Below are 14,192 nucleotides of genomic sequence, written 5' to 3'. Positions count from 1 at the left end.
GGAGATCGATCAGGTATGGAGGGATGGCCAAGGCCTCCATAACCAACGTTAACACTAACCAGCTGGAAATTGAAGGTCGTGTATGGCAGAGACAAAGGGGTGGCAGGAAAAACATTGAGTTCGTACATAACAGAACTTAGGTGAGCGAGGACCGTTTAACAAAGTAGAGAGCCCAACAGATGGGCATCAATTCCGCAGTAATCACCCCACACGTGGCAGGCAAGAGATGGTGTTCTGTGCCAACAGGCGATGTGAAGGCATACCCGCCATGATCAGGGCATTTAGAGCCATCGACGTAAAAAACAATGGCACCCTCAAGCTCCCAAACAGTGGGCGGAACACTCAACTAACAACACTGGGATGACGGTGGCTTTTGGAACCTGGAAAGAGACCCATTTGAATCTGGGGCTGAGGAACTAACCAAGGGCGGTGGCCAGGAGAGAACGAGGGGAGGAGAACAAGGAGGGGAATACAAATCGCGGTGTTGAAAGTGAAGGGGGAGCGCAACCGGTAAATACATCCCAGAGCAGCAGAAGGGCGACATTCTGAAGCAGCGAAAACAACTTCACAGGGTGACCAGGGGAAGAGTGGGCAGTGATGGCACAGGAAATTAGGAGCTGGAACTACCGAACCGAAAGGGGATGGATCCCAGTGCAAACCATAAGACTGTCGACACAGCTGGTGTGAAATGCATCAGTGGCTAAACGGATACTATGATGATGAAACAGGTCCAAGAGGAGTAGCATGGAATGGCCAGCCGATTCATCAACTTGACAACTATAGTTCAGCCGAGACAGAACCAATGTCCGATAAAGGCAGAGAAGGGTCGAACAATCCACGTCCCAAGAAGTGTGGACAAGGAAGTGAAGGACACAGAGTTTATGCAAAGAGCCGACCTTCAGAAAGCAGATACGGGCCAACCAGTTAAGCTCGTTGTCAAGAGGAGGACCCAAGAAACAGAACTGGAGGACCACAGTCAGGTGTTGGGCGTCGAGGTAGACCTGCAGATCAGGATAGAATGTAGTACGGAACAGAAATGCACCACCCTCGACTTACAGGAAGGAAATTGAAAACAATGTGAGAGTGTCCATGTGGAAGTGTGCTGGATGACTCCCTGGAGCTGTCATTCTGCAGAAGCCACCAAGTGGGAGCTAGGACAAATACAGAAAGCATCCATATACAGAGCAGGGGTGACCAACGGTCCTTTGGAGATCACTACCCAATTAATAGTGATGAGAAAATGAAGGACATGTTATACAGAACCTTGTGGTACGACATTCTCCTGGGTCTGCAGAGAGCTGAGAATCGTGAGAACCCGAACTCTGAACGACTGGTGGGACAGGAAATGGCGAACAAAAATATGGAGGGGGCCCCAAAGACCCCACTCCTGCAGCGTAAGTAGAATGCGATAGCACCAAGCTGTGTCGTACGCCTTACACAGATAAAAAAAAAAAGTGGCGCAACATGATGGCCCTGGGAGAAGGCCCGCCAAACTGCAGTTTCCAATCGAAGCAGATAACTGACTGCAGACTGTCCCTCCCAAACGCCGCACTGGTAAGGCGATAAAAGGTCCAAAGATTCGAGGATTCGAGGATTCGAGGATCCAGCTCAGCCGACAAGCCATAATCCATTCAAGTAACTTACAGGGAACGATAGTCAGATTGATGGGCCACTAACAAGGGAGGACAGATCCTTGCCAGGCTTAAGAACAGGGGCCACAATACTCTCCCCCCACTGAGGGGCGTGGGGCGAGGTGGCGGGGGGAATGCCTTTGAGCCGAATACGGTTAAAGGCCTGGAGGAGATACTGTCGTCATAGAGGTTGGCTGGTTTAAAAGAGGGGTGAGGGACTAAACTACGTGGTCATAGGTCCCTTGTTCATAATAAAACAATGCCACCAATGTGAGAATAAAACAGATGAGACATATAACACAAAACGGAAAGAAAGACCACTAGAATGAAGGAAAGGCAACGAACACTGAAAGGAACAAAAGAGGACAAGAAAACAACAGAGAGATGCAAGAAACAGAAGAGAGTAAAACAAGGAAGCAGATTACAGTGGCTGGCCGACCACGGAAATAAAAACGAAAAACCAGCCACCCTGCGACACATTAAAACCTCCACCCTAAAAGCACTAGGGTGGAGGACACAGAGGGACAAAGGATCCAATGATAAAACCCACCCTCACGGATGAAAAGTAAAACCAAATCAGCTGATGAGGCGTTGTCTGCTGAAATCAATGATAACGAGTCCGGGAGCCGAAGATGAAGTCGCAGGGCAGCCAAAGAAGGACAGAGCAGAAGAATATGGGCCACTGCCAACCGGGCGCCGCACCGACACGGCGCAGGAGGCATGGCCAATGCGGAGCCGGCCGAGTCCCTGCGAGAGGCCGTCATCCAGGACTTCCACACATTCGTCGACTCCTTAATGGCTCGCAGTTTGTTGTGCGTACAGAGATTTTGCCATTCCGTCCCCCAAAGCTGAAAAATCTTGCGGCGTAATAACTAACACAGGTCAGTTGCTAGGATGCCCATCTCCAGAAGTGGTTTCCGTGTAGCCTGTTTGGCCAGCCTGTCGGCAAGTTCATTTCCTGGGATTCCGACGTGACCAGGGGTCCACACGAACACTATTGAACGACTGGGCCGTTCCAGGGCATACATGGACTCCTGGATGGACGCTACCAAAGGATGACGAGGGTAACAACACTGGTCGATAGTTTTCAAGCTGCTCAAGGAGTCAGTACATAAAAGAAAAGACTCCCCAGGGCATGAACGGAGATACTGAAGTGCACGAGAAATGGCCACCAGCTATGCATGAATACACTGCAGCCATCGAGTAAGGAGGGCTGTTCAATATGGCCGCCATGAACATAGGCAAAGCCAACACGACCATCAGCCATCGGGCAGTCGGTGTAAACCACTTCAGAGCCCGGAACACGTCAAGAATCGATAGGAAGTAACAGCGGAGAGCCGCAGGGTTAACGGAGTCCTTAAGGCCACGTGCAGGGCCCAGACGAAGCTACGGACGAGGCGTACACCATGGAGGCGTACGTGAACGGGCCGCAAGTAGAGGTGGTAAAGGGAAAGACTCCAGTCCGGTGAGAACGGACCACACGTGAATCGCAATCGTTAGCCCCGACGTGGGCCGCCAATGCGGGAGATGGACTGCCGCGGGCGGGAAAAGAAGACGGTAATTCGGATGCTCAGAGTAACAGTGTATGTCTGATCAGCAATAGAGGGACCCGAGCCTCCACCAGTACGCTGGTCACCGGACTCGTCCTAAAAGCTCCTGTCGCTAGCCGAACCCCGCATTGGTGCACAGGGTCGAGTAAATGCAACGCTGAGGGAGCTGCCGAAACAAAAACCACACTCCCATAGTCAGTTCAGGATTGAACAAGGGCTCTGTAGAGCCGCAGCAGCATAAAGCGATCTGCACCCCAATTATTGGTGTTGCTCAGGCAACGGAGGGCATTGAGGTGCTGCCACCACTTCTGCTTAAGCTGACGGAGATGAGGGAGCCAAGTCAATTGAGCGTCGAAAACCAGTACTAGGAATTGATATGTCTCCACTACAGTGACTGGATCATCATTAAGGTAAAGTGCGGGATCCGGATGAACGGAACGACGCCGACAGAAGTGCATGACACACAACTTTGCGGCTGAAAACTGGAAGCCGTAGGCTAGAGCCCATGACTGCGCCTTGTGGATAGCTCCCTGTAGATGACACTCAGCAACACCAGTACTGGAGCAGCAGTACGAAATGCGGAAGTCGTCTGCATACAGAGAAGGTGAGACGGAGGGCCCAACAGCTGCTACTAGACCGTTAATGGCCACTAAAAACAGAGACTCAATACATGGCTCTGCGGGACTCCATTCTCCTGGATATGGATGGAACTATGGGAGGCACTGACTTGGACAGTGAAAGTAGGGAGCGACAGGAACTTTTGGACAAAAATCGGGAGTGGGCCCCGGAGAACCCACTCATACAAGGTGAAAAGGTCGCCAGGTCGTGTCGTATGCTTTACGTAAGTCAAAAAAGACAGCAACCAGGTGTTGCAGTCTGGAAAAGGCTGTTTGGATGGCAGACTCGAGGGACACAAAATTATCAGTGGTAGAGCGACCCTGGCGGAAGCCACCCTGACATGGAGCCAGAAGGCCACGTCACTCCAGTATCCAACCCAACCGGCGACATACCATACGTTCCGGCAGCTTACAAAGAACGTTTATGAGGCTGATGGGCCGATAGCTATCTATATCAAGCGTGTTTTTACCGGGTTTGAGCACCGGAATGATGATGCTCTCCCGCCATTGCGATGGAAAGACGTCATCGCACCAGACCCGGTTGAAGATGACGAGGAGACGTCGCTTGTTGTCAGATAACAGATGTTTATGTGGATCCGATCAGGGCCAGGAGCTGTGTCGGGGCAATGTGCAAGCGCACTGAGTCCCACTCTGTACATGGAACGTTACAGGATACACTGTGACGTGTAATGAATGAGAGGACGTTCCCTTCCAGTAGCCGTTTGATAGCGCGAAGGGCTGGGGGCGGGGGGGGGGGGGGGAGATTCTCAGACGCAGAGGCTCGAACAAAGTGCTCGGCAATCGCGTTTGCGTCGGTAGATGACACGCCATTTATGGTAACACCAGCAACACCTGTTGGGGTCTGATACCCGAAAAGACGTTTGATCTTTTCCCAGACTTGGGAAGGTGACGTGTGGAACCCAATGGTCGAGACGTATCCCTCCCAACACTCCTGCTTCCGTCGTTTGATAAGTCGGCGAACGCGGGCACAAAGCCGTTTAAAGGCTATGAGATGCTCCAGGGAAGGGCGCCGCTTATGCCGTTTTAGAGCTCGCCGACGCTCCTTAATTGTTTCAGCGACTTCCGGCGACCACCAAGGGACTGCCTCACACCTTGGGCACCCTAAAGAGCGAGGGATCGCGTTTTCTGCCGCAGAAACAATTGTCACCTGCTCAGCCATCACATCGATGTTTCCGTGTGAGGGAGATTCAACGGTGGCAGCAGGAGAAAGTTCCCCAGTCCGCCTTGTTTAAAGCCCATCTGGGTAGACGTCCGTGGGCCTGACTCTGGGGCAGTGACAGGGAGATTGGGAAGTGGTCACTACCACACAGGTCGTCATGTGCTCTCCAGTGGATAGACGGGAGAAGTCCTGGGCTGCAAATTGATAAACCAATGACCGGGTAACTAACATGAGCCACACTGAAATGTGTGGCGGCCCCAGTAATTAAGATGCGGAGGTCGCACTGAGACAGTAAAGTTTCGACATCCCTGCTCGGCCAGTAAGCACAGTGCCACCCCACAAAGGGTTATTGGCGTTAAAATCTCCTAAAAGTAGGAAAGGTTTAGAGAGTTTATCAACCAGTGCAGCTAATACATTCAGGGGCATTGCACCAGAAGATATACATTGCAGACGGTCATTTCCTATGTCGTCTGTATTCTGACAGCCGCAGATTCAGGAGGGTTTGAAGGTGTGCACGTTCACTACAGACTGAGTTTAGGACATAAATGCAGACTCCAACTGACACTCGATTATAGTCGCTACGGTTCCTGTAATATCCCTTATAGCCGTGGAGGGCAGGGGTCCGCATTGACGAGAAACAAGGTTTCCTGGAAGGCAATGCATACAGCAGGTGTTTAAGCTTAACAGTTGCTGTAGCTCAGCCACGTGGAAGAAAAAACCGCCGCAATTCCACTGGAGGATGACATCGTGAGACGTGGAAGTCATGGAACATTCAATGAGGCAGTTTACGCCTCAAAGTCACCTGCTGCCACCGACTTATTGCCTGAGCAATCTATATCCATTGTGGCTGAGGGTCTGGCGAGATCTAGGTACTCAGCGGATGCCAGAATCTCCACCCCATTCTCAGATGCAGAGCTTGCAGGTAGTGGTGTTGTGTGTGACACCGCAATTTCCTTGTTCTTGGGGGTTCTTCTTTTTGGATTTCTCTAGCTGCTACTTGGGTTTCCCTGGTTGAGAGGTCGTCTCCAGGACTGAGGATGAGCGTGAAGCACTACAACCAGCTGCTTTTGAGCTCTTCAACCACTGGCAGAAACCTGGGAAGGGAGTGACCCAAGGGACCCCTTCCTAGCTAGAGAAGCTGAAGAAGACTTACGCTTCTCTGGCTTAGAAGTGGGGACGGGCGTCCCCGATGGTTCGCGGGGAGGGGGGGGCGGGAGGGGGACTGTTGCTCCCGAAGTAGGTGGTGCGGGAACGACAGGGAGGGATGTCCCCACCATCAAGGAGGCAGGTGTAGAGAGGTGAAGGGGGTTTGCGGAGCTGAATGGTGCCAGAATTGTAGTGGCGGCATAAGACGATGTCATACATACGGGATGCAGGCATTCAAATTTTCTCTTAGCCTCACTGTCGGTCCACAGTCTTGTACTCCATGATTTTCCTTCCTTTCTGGAGAATCCTTGAGTCTGGCGATCGAGGCGAATTGTGCTCTCCACAGCTGACACAGATGGGAGGTAGGGCACATGGAGTATTGGGATGTGATGAGCATCTGCAATCTTGACATGTGACGCTGGAAGTACAGCGGGAAGACATATGGAGGAACTTCCAGCAATTAAAGCACCCCATCGGGGGAGGGATATGGGGTTTTACATCACAACAGTAGACCGTCACCTTGACCTTCTCGGGCAATGTATCACCCTCAAAGGCCAAGATCAATGCACAGGTGTCAACCAGATTATCCCTCGGACCCCGGTGGACTCGCCGGACGAAATGTACACCTTGCTGCTATAATTTGGCGTGCAGCCTATCGTCAGACTGCAAAAGAAGGTCCCTGTGAAATGATACCCTGGACGCCTCTTATGGGGCGTGATGGTTACAGAAACATCCACCAGCTTGTCAAAGGCAAGTAATGTCCGTGACTGGGCAGAAGATGCTGTTTTGATCAAGACTGACCCAGATGTCATTTTGGACAATCCTTCCACCACCCCAAATTTGTCCTCTAAATGCTCCACAAAATACTGAGGCTTCACCATTATGAAAGATTTCCCATCAGCTCTCGAACATACGAGGTACTGGGGTGAATAAGATCCGCTCCCATCCTTAGCCTAACATTCCTCCCATGGTGAGGCCATTGAGGGGAACGATTTCGGGTCGTACTTCTGTGCGTTGAATTGAGCTTGTGGACGCTTAGAGACTGCTGGTGGTTCACCACCAGCAAGAGATGATGGACTACTCTGCATCGCATGTCATCTGCTCCAATGCCACCCACTCTGACCAGGGTCCCTCCCTAAGGGCGTCACCCAGCCGCAACAAAGGCCACCTGGCAAGATGGCCATTGCCGGGAGTTCCAATGCCCCAGGAGGATGGGCATCTACTCCTTGGCATACGTGGGGAGTTAACGGCGCAGGCATCAGCAGAGCAATCCCTGTGTGGTCAGGGGGCTACAAGCAACAGGGTACATAGCGGCCCCACCACAATGGACTGGCTACCATGTTGGATATCAGGTGCAAAGAAGCCCACGGTTATCGTCAACGCAGATAGTGACATTACATAGTGCACGGTGGAAAACGCACCCAGGAAGGTGTCTTCGCCCAAGGGATGGAGAATTAGCGGTTCTGAAATGCGACGACGAGAAATTGGGCTAAAGATCTCCATGCACGATGGGCATGATGCACCATGTAGGCCGCCTTCCCTAATTGCCTCGCTCTTCAGGAAAGTTTTGAAAAATGGAGGCCAAACCCTACAGGGGACCATCACAGAAAGGACGAAATGTGAGAGACTCCTTTTAGTCGTCTCTTACGACAGGCAGGAATACCTCGGGCCTATTCTAACCCCTGGACCCACAGGGGGTCGTCATAGAGGATTGAGGTTTTGAAGAAATTGGTTATGGATGGAATCAGGGCCAGATTTGACCCGTGGGAAGAAGAAAGGGCCAGAGGAAGTCCACATTCAGTAAAAGGTTCATTGTAGGATTCCACCTGACAAGGGGTGGAACGTAAGTGGGAAGCTTCGGCCTAATATTTCTGAATAAGGGAGGCGGCTGGATAGCAGGAGGACGCAGATGCCATCGAACTGTGGGTCACGAGGTGTTTCTCGAGAACTGATGGATCCATACAAACGCCACCTGGGAGGGCAACGCCTGGAATAGAAGGGTGCCACTGACAACCATGGAGGGTGGGGAGTGTAGCCCACACCCGTGATGAAGGGACAGAAGAACCTAGGGAGGAGACAGTGTTCCCGACACACCTACTTGTCCTGTTTTATTAAGTAACGGGCTTTGGCGCGGAGATGTTTAAAGGTAATAATACACTCCTGGATATTGAAATAAGAACACCGTGAATTCATTGTCCCAGGAAGGGGAAACTTTATTGACACATTCCTGGGGTCAGATACATCACATGATCACACTGACAGAACCACAGGCACATAGACACAGGCAACAGAGCATGCACAATGTCGGCACTAGTACAGTGTATATCCACCTTTCGCAGCAATGCAGGCTGCTATTCTCCCATGGAGACGATCGTAGAGATGCTGGATGTAGTCCTGTGGAACGGCTTGCCATGCCATTTCCACCTGGCGCCTCAGTTGGACCAGCGTTCGTGCTGGACGTGCAGACCGCGTGAGACGACGCTTCATCCAGTCCCAAAAATGCTCAATGGTGGACAGATCCGGAGATCTTGCTGGCCAGGGTAGTTGACTTACACCTTCTAGAGCACGTTGGGTGGCACGGGATACATGCGGACGTGCATTGTCCTGTTGGAACAGCAAGTTCCCTTGCCGGTCTAGGAATGGTAGAACGATGGGTTCGATGACGGTTTGGATGTACCGTGCACTATTCAGTGTCCCCTCGACGATCACCAGTGGTGTACGGCCAGTGTTGGAGATCGCTCCCCACACCATGATGCCGGGTGTTGGCCCTGTGTGCCTCGGTCGTATGCAGTCCTGATTGTGGCGCTCACCTGCACGGCGCCAAACACGCATACGAGCATCATTGGCACCAAGGCAGAAGCGACTCTCATCGCTGAAGACGACACGTCTCCATTCGTCCCTCCATTCACGCCTGTCGCGACACCACTGGAGGCGGGCTGCACGATGTTGGGGCGTGAGCGGAAGACGGCCTAACGGTGTGCGGGACCGTAGCCCAGCTTCATGGAGACGGTTGCGAATGGTCCTCGCCGATATCCCAGGAGCAACAGTGTCCCTAATTTGCTGGGAAGTGGCGGTGCGGTCCCCTACGGCACTGCGTAGGATCCTACGGTCTTGGCGTGCATCCGTGCGTCGCTGCGGTCCGGTCCCAGGTCGACGGGCACGTGCACCTTCCGCCGACCACTGGCGACAACATCGATGTACTGTGGAGACCTCACGCCCCACGTGTTGAGCAATTCGGCGGTACGTCCACCCGGCCTCCCGCATGCCCACTATACGCCCTCGCTCAAAGTCCGTCAACTGCACATACGGTTCACGTCCACGCTGTCGCGGCATGCTACCAGTGTTAAAGACTGCGATGGAGCTCCGTATGCCACGGCAAACTGGCTGACACTGACGGCGGCGGTGCACAAATGCTGCGCAGCTAGCGCCATTCGACGGCCAACACCGCGGTTCCTGGTGTGTCCGCTGTGCCGTGCGTGTGATCATTGCTTGTACAGCCCTCTCGCAGTGTCCGGAGCAAGTATGGTGGGTCTGACACACCGGTGTCAATGTGTTCTTTTTTCCATTTCCAGGAGTGTACATCCTGGCAAAGAAGGTGGAAACGCGATCTGGGAGGTATACAGGGTGAGTCGCGAACTGTTGCCACATAGAGTAACTCCGAATGTATGATAGGAGTCGAAAAGTTTGTGGGACAAATGTTGCATGGGACATCGGGGGCCATAATATGACGTTCGTTTTTTGTTGCTAGGTAGGGTCGCCTCGGAGATATGAAGGTAAAATTTGTTTGTGCTTTTTTTTTTTTTTTTTTTTTTTTTTGAAGTGTTGCTGTAGTTTGGCACTTATTTTCTGATAGCGGCTATCGAGACGAATCCAATGATATGTAACAGTAAGGTCTTTGAAGGTCGACGGAAGTCACAAAGGTGGCATGAACGTCCATTTACAAAAGGTGTTCGAAGTGATGACCATTGGTATCAATGCAGTACCGCAATCTTCTTGACATGGATTGAGTGGTATTCCTTATCACATCGGCACTTATCGAAGCACATGCTCTGACATTCTCTCTTGTATATCGTGAAAATAATAAATTTTCGCCGAATATTGCGTATCCATCTACGTGCCATTGACTTGTAAACACCATTCGACGGTTTCGCAATACAACACTAATAGGAATGGTAAGACTAATGTCGAATGAAGCGAATGTGAAGGATGTATTCCTTCGAAGAACAAGTCGATATGCTTCTCATTTACGGAGAATGCCAACGAAATTTAGTGAGAGCTAGAGACTTATACACTGAAAGATATTCTCAACTTAGTCACCCTACACATCGTACATTTAAATGTATGATAAATTGAGAACAATTGATCTTTAACGCATCGGAAACATATCCGGCGGAGGGAAGTTACTAAAAAGGAAATAAATTGGTTCTCTTGCCACTGTGATTCGAGATCCTTGTGATAGTTCGCGTCAAATCGCAAGGGAATCTGGCATGAGCCAGTGTTGTTCGTGTTCTGCATCGCCGTAAATATCATCCTTACCATATCAGCCTCCACCAAGAAGTAACGGATACGGATTGTATGCGTCGCATTGAAGTCTGCCGATGGGCTCAACTTCAGATTCAGAGGGATGACACATTTTTTAATTTGGTTTTATTTACTGACGAGGTTACATTCACGAACCACAGAAATGTTAATTTGCATAACATGCATTATTGGGCAACTGAAAATCCATGCTGGCTGCGGCAAGTTGCACACCAAAAACACTGGTCGGTGAATGTATAGTGTGGGATTCTGGAGGACAATTATAGGCCCTATTTCATCAATGGAAATCTTCTTGGTAGGAAGTACACCACATTCCTGCAAGAAACATTAGGTCTGTTATTGGAAGAAATGCCTTTAAGAACAGATTGTGGTATTAACACGATGGGCGTCCAGCACATTTTTCGCTGATGGCTAGAAATGAGTTGCAGAGACAATTCCCAAATCGTTGTACTGGACGCGGAGATGTGCCGTGGTAGGATCGTTCGCTAGACTTGACGCCTCTGGATTTTTGCTTGTGGGGATTCGTAAAAGACATTGTTTATTAAGACGTTCCAACTACACCTGAAGATGCGAGAGAGAATTGTCAGAGCATGTGCTTTGATACGTGCCGATGTAAGGAATACCACTCAGTCTCCAAACACCTTCTGTAAATGGACGTTCATGCAACCTTTGGGACCTTCGTTGACTTTCAAAGATCTTACTATTACGCATCACTGGATTCGTCTCCATAGCCGCTATCAGAAAATAAGTACCAAACTGTAGCATTCCATTTACAAAAACAAAGTTGACCTTCATATCTCTGAGGCGACCCCACCTAGCAACAAAAAACGAACGTCATATTATGGCTCCCGTTGTCCCTTGCAGCATTTGTCCCACAAACGTTTCAGCTCCTATCATACTTTCGGAGTTATTCTTGGTGGTAATAGTTAGTGACTCACCCTGTATAGAGGCCACTCACATGATGGAAAGTACAGTGGGGTAACCTGGCCATCGGGAAGCGGGAAGGAAACGAGAGAATCAACGGGAAGTGGTCACTACCGCAGATATTGTGCGGCGACCGGTGCATAGAAGGAAGAAAGGGAGGGGAGGGTACGTGAACGAAAGATCAACGGCAGAGGTAGTGCCATATGCGGCACTAAACTGAGTGGGGGAACCATCATTAAATCATTAAGAAGGCACAGGTCGTGGTCGGCAAGAAATTGGTCAAGGAGAAGCCCCCGACTAGAAGAAGCACTGCCCCACAAAGGGTGACTGGCTATAAAATCCCTAGGGAGGAGGGAAGGTGGAGGGGGGGGGGGGGGGAGTTGCTGAAGCAGGGCATTTAGGGCACCTGGTGTAGGTGGCCTGTAAGGAGGGAGAGAGAGTCTGCAAACCGTGACTGCAGAGTCCAAGTGGACCTGGACTGCAACTGTTGCCAATGTGGTACAAAGGGCGACCCACATACTAACAACGTCCATACGGAACAACGTGCAAACGCCACCGGAAGCCATCAAAGGGTCGACCTAGTTACGACAGAAAGCAAGGAACCCACAAAGGGTCGGTGAGTGAGCATCAATAAAATGGGATTCCTGGAGAACAGCAAGAAGACTGAAAAAATTTAGTTTTGTGCACAAGGTTTGCTGTGCTCATTCGCGCTACTAACACTTTGCGCCTCGGAACTAGAGAGTAGACAGCTTATTCCACCCGTGACTCATTATGCCACTGGATGGCAATTGTGGTATTCTCAGGGCTTAACTCGCCATTGGGAGAAAGCTTTGGTTCGTTTTACCAGGCTTTGCACACACATTCAGACCACCTTCCATCGGACAGGCGCCCGTTAACAGACTTGATGTTTTCACGGTAGGAAGCATCAAGCACCTTGAGATGGTCCATACACATAGCTGTCCCGTCAGTTCACAGGTTTATAACAATGCAGGAGACAAGACTTTTATTTCCCATGCTCGACTGGTAAGGAATTTTTCAATCATTTAAATTGTGTTCCTCTATCGAAATCAGGTTACTCAAAAAATGAACTGAGTGGTTTAAATTTGTGAAGGGAAGCTAAGGTGTTCACAGGAGAGTTGGAAGAGTTCTTGGTAGCCATCCAGTTTTAAATCTTTGTTAGGAAAACTTGCAGAAATCGACACTAAAGCGTCACACCTTTCAACAACAGTGAGAACATGTGGGCGCTATTACGGAAGTGTAATAAAGGAGACTTTATGAGGAGTGACTATGAAAGTAAACAAAACTAGTTTCGCACCATTATCACCAGAATAAGACGTTAAAAATTAGTAAATAACAAGACAATCGTGTGTTTCTGCTCTTGCAGGGCGAATGAGATACAATAACGGAATTCTGAAATAAAAATATCAGCATGCTTAAGTTGAACGTCGATTGCATGCAACAAAAAATTTATCAATAGTTCTGGTCCAAAGCGGCATCGAAAGGGATGTGTATTGCTTCCTGGATGCTAGTGTCAAGTTCGTATTTCATTTGGAACAACAGTAGTAGTTATGCTCTCAGTATAGGACTGTGTGTGCAATTTTACTGTCGCGATACATCGAAAGTTTTACAGACTGTCAAAGAATTGATTTTTTCCTGCAAATGCAAAGACGAAAACTCTCTGGCTATATTTCTTCGTGTTCCGGTTTATGATCTTTCTCTTTCTCTTAACGACGGCGTAGGGAGCACCTCTTTTGGGAGTAGCAACATATAGTAAACTTTCTGGTGGCGATATTTATAAGGTAATCAGCGTTTATCTTATACGCCCTCGTTGCATCGTTGCACTTTTTATTTTAGCAAAATCAGTTTTCAATGTACGAAACAGTGTGCACTATGAAATAATGTTTCTTTGAGATTTTGTCGACGTGTCGCCATTACTTTCGGCTGTCACGAGCAAGGCTTATCAACGTCACAAAACATTTTTAGGTAAAATTATTGCTCACACAACAGTTGCGTTGTTATGTTTTGACCACGATATGACAGCTGAACACTGTGTACCTTACGTTACGCCGATATTGGAAGTAATTACCGTGGTTGAAAGCGTCTTTATTACGAGACGGATTCCAATCATCAGTTCTCAAGTTGTGAGGCTGATCACTGAGTAACTGGTAGCTAAAATGCCAATGGCTTTCTTAACTACATCCTTCCCATTATCTGGCAGTAAAATGCTGCAGTGAGTACTGAGTTGAGAAAGTAGTGAACACTGACTGCAGCTTGGTGACAGTAAAGATCCACCTTTATGAAACAATAGTTTGTCACACTAAGCGAAGAAGTTGAACGTTTAGACTTACAGCGGTATTTTCTGCACAACATAGTATAAATTTAAAAAAAATATGCAGTAGTAGTATTTTATTGCACGGTATTGGTGAGCAGCACAATGAGCTACTCAGAACACACAATGCAGACTGAATTAGCGGCCTATTTTGTTTATCATATTCAACCCATTTACTTCAATTATTCTTTGTTGTTAACCTCGAAGAAGACAGGTGCAGCTCTGGCACACATAACAGACATTACTTTATATATCGCCAGTTCTGCTTTTTTGTGA

The 14,192-nt window shown here is 49.4% G+C and overlaps 1 protein-coding gene across 8 annotated transcripts in view; it reads right to left on the bottom strand.

Annotated features, from left to right (window-relative positions):
- Positions 1–14,192, bottom strand: part of LOC126183339 (polyhomeotic-proximal chromatin protein) — a 297,294-nt gene that overhangs the window by 70,495 nt on the left and 212,607 nt on the right. The window lies entirely within an intron of this gene.

This window comes from Schistocerca cancellata, chromosome 4 (genome assembly GCF_023864275.1).
Source record: "Schistocerca cancellata isolate TAMUIC-IGC-003103 chromosome 4, iqSchCanc2.1, whole genome shotgun sequence".
Classification (NCBI taxonomy): domain Eukaryota; kingdom Metazoa; phylum Arthropoda; class Insecta; order Orthoptera; family Acrididae; genus Schistocerca; species Schistocerca cancellata.
The sequence above is the reverse complement of the archived record's forward strand: the minus strand, read 5'-3'. Positions and strand labels throughout refer to the sequence as shown.